Source organism: Fukomys damarensis, unplaced genomic scaffold (assembly GCF_012274545.1).
Source record: "Fukomys damarensis isolate Sample0158 unplaced genomic scaffold, DMR_v1.0_HiC HiC_scaffold_4, whole genome shotgun sequence".
In the NCBI taxonomy this organism is placed as follows: Eukaryota; Metazoa; Chordata; class Mammalia; order Rodentia; family Bathyergidae; genus Fukomys; species Fukomys damarensis.
Window position 1 is genome coordinate 2,628,719 of NW_022900916.1, and position 5,659 is coordinate 2,634,377.

Here is a 5,659-nt window from a genome sequence, read left to right on the forward strand (position 1 = left end):
CCTGGGTACCGGAAAAAGAAATGTATTCAATATTATCTGGAGAAGTGTGTGAGAATGTTTCTGAGAGAATTTTAAACAGATGCAGAGATGGTTTCTGACATCATGAATTTTAAAAATCATTATCATTCCCCTACATGAATCCATAGCTTCAATTTCAAGTTCCAGTAAGCTGACTTTTGGTGACAATCAAAAAACTTTCTCTAAAACCATACAAAAATGCAAAGGACCTAGATCGATCAATGCAAATTTACAAAGAGAAACATAGTTCATAGAACTCAGCCAGATGTCAATACATATTATTGAAGCTGCAATTACTAAGACAGCTGAATGCTTATTGGTGCAAAGTTGAGTACTTGCTGTAAGTCTAAACACCACTCCAGTAAGGAAGAAAGAGTGGGGTTTTGTTTGTTTGTTTCGTTTTGTTTTTAGTTTTTTATTTTTTTTTATTTTTTTATTTTTTGTAAAACCTGCTGTAACAATTCAATATTCATTAGCAATAGGAAAGGCATGTAAGTTGCTATTACGGCTGCGCTTTGCCTCCTCGGCCCGCCTCACAGCTGCCTCCATGCCCGGAGGGCTTCTTCTCCGCAAGGAGGCTCCCAACTTCGAAGCCAACACCACGGTCGGCAGCATCCATTTCCATGACTTTCTGGGAGACTCATGGGGCATCCTCTTCTCCCACGCCCGGGACTTCACCCCTGTGTGCACCACAGAGCTTGGCAGAGCAGCGAAGCTGGCACCAGAGTTTGCCAAGAGGAATGTTAAGTTGATCGCCCTTTCAATAGAGATGTTGAGGACCATCTTGCCTGGAGCAAGGATATCAATGCTTACAATGGTGATGAACCCACAGAAAAGTTACCTTTTCCCATCATTGATGATAAGAATCGGGACCTCGCCATCCTCTTGGGCATGCTGGACCCAGCAGAGGAAGATGAAAAGGGCGTGCCTGTGACAGCTCATGTGGTATCTGTGTTTGGTCCTGACAAGAAACTGGAACTGTCCATCCTCTATCCAGCTACCACTGGCAGAAACTTCGATGAGATTCTCAGGGTAGTTATCTCTCTCCAGCTGACAGCAGAGAGAGGGTTGCCGCCCTGTTGGTTGGAAGGATGGACATAGTGTGATGGTCCTTCCAATCATCCCGGAGGAGGAAGCCAAAACACTTTTCCCTAAAGGAGTCTTCACCAAAGAACTCCCATCTGGCAAGAAATACCTCCACTACACTCCCCAGCCTTAGATCTGAGACTCGCTCAGCATAGTGAGCCAGAGGATGCCAGCTGACAATCATGTTTTCCTGCAGCAGTTCAATACGAACATCCTGGTGTGAAAACAGCCAAGGTCTTTAGGTTGCTATACTACTGGCTTATTAAATGGAAGTGACACTAAAATGTTCTTGGGATTCTTTACTCTGTGCCTTCACCAGCACTGTCCTTTTCATCTCATCTCTCCGCTGCTGGCCAGCTCTCTTTTAAATTTATTCTGTATTTGAAACTCAAATCTTGCTGGATCTCTGCAGGTTTTATGATCAACAAAGTAGTATTTATTGATGGTTGAGGAAGCTTATCTTGCTCCAACACAGAATGACTATCAATTTTTGTAGCTGTCTTATTTAAATCTTTTCTTCAGATCCTGTTTTGGAGAGCAACAGAACTTGAAATTCACCTTCCTCTGTAAATACCTGAGTATGCAGCCCAGGAGCTCAGAGTAATTCAGATATTCCTTAACATTCAGTCTCTTGATGAAAGCTGGAGAAGAGGACTTTTCAATTCTATATCTATCTTTGTAGCAGCTTTCCCACCCACACCCTGCTCCCACATGTTCCAAGGAGAAAGGGCAGTGCATAGTAGAGAGGAACAGGGATTCTGGAGGCTGGAGGATCCACAGACAGCTGGCAAGAGTGCCGAAGGTCTGAGATTTGTCACACATAGGTCACAGAGAGGTACTGGAGAATAGCACTGAGTTTCCAGGAGCACAACAAGCTACTATGTGTTTAACAGAAATAACCTACCCCACTCCATTATGGCAATGGACCCCAGGAATTACTAAGCTTGAGTTTGAGCAGCCTCTGAGAATTACTTTGAAACTAGTCTGAATGAACTCTATGTGAAATCAAAATCTTATCATTTGTCACTTAATTTTATTCACAAAAGTTGACTTCTTGCTTTTAGAAATATGATTTTAAAATAGATCAAGTACTTTCCATGTCTTTTTAAGAGGCCTTCATACTTCATGTGTGACTATAAATCGTAATATGAACTAAGGCTTCTAAAATCTCTAGGCACACTCTTTAAATAAATACCAAATTTAAAGGAAGAGTATATTACATCAAAGGAAGTGACTGAAGAAAATGTTTTTGTCATTTTTAATTGCAAAAATTTAGGGGATTTTTAGAATTCATGAATACTAACCTTCAAAGAATTTTCAACAGTTGCCATACTATGTTTTTTTAATTGTTGGCTCCATTTTGAGAATATCTTCAGAATAAGCAAGTGATTTTCCCCATGTGTTTCACCTCTGTCTGTAAACACACATCAAACGCTGACACAGAAGCCGGGCTGGATCCAAATCCCAAGGGAAACAGATATTCCAATAAGGGAAGCAGCACGCACAACACATGGAAAATAGGAGTGGAGAATGCTTTTCTTGCCTAAAACCCAATTCTGTTTCATTTCTCTCCGAAATCAGTTTCTTTATATATATGTATATACAGCCAACACTCATCAGCTCTATGGTACACATTTTATAATTTCATAATGGTTATTTTTGAAGATAATTTAAATCAAATCACAGTGCAGTCATTGTGGCTATGGAGGTTTAAAATATGGAAAATTATTTGATGTCTGTGTTTAACTATACATTAAAGCTGTATTAACTTAGGAAGAAAATGAGTAGAATAAAAAATTGTTTTCTTGTCAAATTTGTGATTTGATATGTGGTTTAAGCCATCACTTGTATGTATGTATATATATATTGCATGTAACATAAAATTGTGGAATGCAAAAAAAAATCTGCTGGTTTTATAAGACAAATAAACTGCCTTTTAAACTAATACTGCCCAAACTTTCTCAAGTGGACCTAAAAATGCACTATTCTTGATTTAGCATCTATAGTTCACTCAAGCACAGAACTTTTAATCATTTAGTTTTTTCAAGGTTTCTTAATTTTCACTGAAATCTTGGATAAATTCTCAGAAAAATAATAAATTCGATGAAATTACAAATTTCTTAAAATTATAAATACTAAAAGGATATTAGATATTAATAATTATATTTTTATTCTTTGTGTTTTATATTTCTTGGCTTTTTTGATGTTACTATAGTAATGCAAGCTGTGGATAGGAGAATGACTCCAAACATCATTAACAGATTACTAACCAAAATTGAATGTTCCTTCTAAAAATTTACAAGTAACACAATATTTCCAAAAACCTTTAGAAAAACATCCATTTGTATAAGACAGAAAGCTGTTTGTGAAATGGAATTTTGTATAGTTCAGAACTGTAAGAGTAAGTGAGTTATGACTATAACTAAATCTCCTCTGTTTACTGGCATTTATAGTCACTAATTTGAGATTTTTACCCTAACCTGCTATTAAAAACCCACACATTTTCTGGAAAAATGAAAAACGACTTTTTTTAACAACAGAAAGTAAGTACAATATGCTTGGAGTACAGATGGGCTTTGTGCAGTTCAGTCCTCTTTCCTATCTGCAAAGAGAACCTCAGGTGTCTCGGCCTCCCCTCCTGCTGCATCCAGCCCTCACGCACATGCGTGCTGCTCTCCTTGCTGTAGAGTGGGAAGGAGGACAATTCTCTGAGCCTCATCACTCTACCTTCAAGTCATAGGCCTTCAGGTGTCCCCCTTAGGCCACAGTGTTGCTGGCCCTGCGCTCCTGGATGCGCGCATTGGGAGAGGCAGCCCACGCAGCAGACGCTGGAGACAGAGGCACCCGAATTCTGGTTCTCCCCTGTGAGCGAATGTCTCCACTTGCCTTTGCTTTACAAAGAGTAGAAAACTGGCTGCTGACTCAGAACACATGACATTTTGTGTACTTTAAAGAAGAAATTCATGAGAGACAGCTACAGCTGAAGACGCACCGTGCTGGGGCAGAAGACCGCCTTATAAAGTGTTTAAAAGGGCCTTGGTATAATTCACATAAAAGTCCAGATTTCTAGCTGCTCTTGTAAAACCAGAATCTCAGGAGGGCTGAGCCTCTGAATGCACATAGGTGGCCACATGTTGCTGCCTGAGTGACCGTTGTCTTTTCTTGTGGGCTGTATGCTTATTCCCCACCGGTATTAAAGCCATGACCCCATGCAATGGTATTTATAGGGGAACCCTTGCAGTGGTAACTGGGGTCAGGTGGGAACATGAGGGTGGGGCCACCTTGATGGAATTAGTGCATTATAAGAAGACAGAGTTCTTCTCTCCCTCCTCCCCTCCCTCTTTCTCTGCCTCCCTCCTTTCCTCCCTCCCTTCCGTGTGCACACGCTGACAAAGAACCATGTGATAACACAGAGAGAAGGTGCCTTCCATGATCTAGGAAATGGGCCCTCCTCGGGACTAAATTTTACCAGCTCCTTGACCTTGGAATTCCCAGCTTTCAGAACTGGAAGAGACATACTTGTGCTGTTTAAACCACTGGGAGAGTTCAGCCCGACTGGCGGAGCACAGTAGTGGGTGTGTCGGATGGGCTATGGAGGTGTGATCTGGGGGCCATATGTGGCTCATCATCCCTTCCTCTCACCGCTTCCTCCAGACACTTTCCCCTCCTCTGCTTCCTGGCCTCCATGAGCTAAGCATCTTTGCTGCACCATATCTTCCCTCCATAATAGTCCTGCCTTAGAAGCTGCCCACCATGGACTGAACCCTCTGAAACCATGAAGCTCTCCTCCTCTAAATTGTAGATGTCCAGTACTGCGTCCCAACAGCAATAGAGCTGACAGATATAGCCACCCAGTCTATGTACTTTGCTGTAGCATCCTGGGCAAATTGAGATACTTTCTAAAACCAGGAAAATCAATAATGTGATTTTCCATTTTTCTGTCACTCGCACTGAATACATGGACACCCTTATACGTGGAAGGTTTATTCATCTTTACTGCCTGCTTCATGACACATGAGCTGGCAGTGCCCGGGTGCTGGAGAAGTTAATAAACCCTTGGTAAGCAGTCTTCTCACAAGCACCATTCCTCATGCTTTCCTTTACCAACTTCTAGCCTTGTGCTCTTCACCTATTTGTTCTTGAAGCCTCTTGCCCATTGGATCGATCTTAGACCACCCCCTGTGCTTCCTTTTCCATAGGAAGTGTGTCTCTGCAATTCTGAGACATTTCTTTAAAAGTAGCAGTAGGGCTGGGGACACAGCTCAGTGGTAGGGAGCTTGCCTGGCTTGTATGAGGTCCTGGGTTCAGGTCCCAGCATTACACTACAATAAGTCCATCAAGCGATAAATCAATCTAACACCATCACAGGGAAACATGTACAATAATGTTCCAAAAGTAATGTCAAACTCTAGGCTATGTGGATATCCTTGGGCCTACCAAAGCAGGTTTATTGAAAGATCTTCCCTTCAGTGGGAAACCTGGGCACATTTGTTTATTGTTGCAATCATCTAGACAATAGCTTTTTAAATTGCACATACGCACACGAGACGAAATA

At 41.4% G+C, this 5,659-nt stretch overlaps 1 pseudogene; it reads left to right on the forward strand.

Moving 5' to 3' along the window:
- Positions 1 to 565: 565 nt before the first annotated feature.
- LOC104870881 lies at positions 566 to 1,254 on the forward strand (annotated as a pseudogene).
- Positions 1,255 to 5,659: the final 4,405 nt, after the last annotated feature.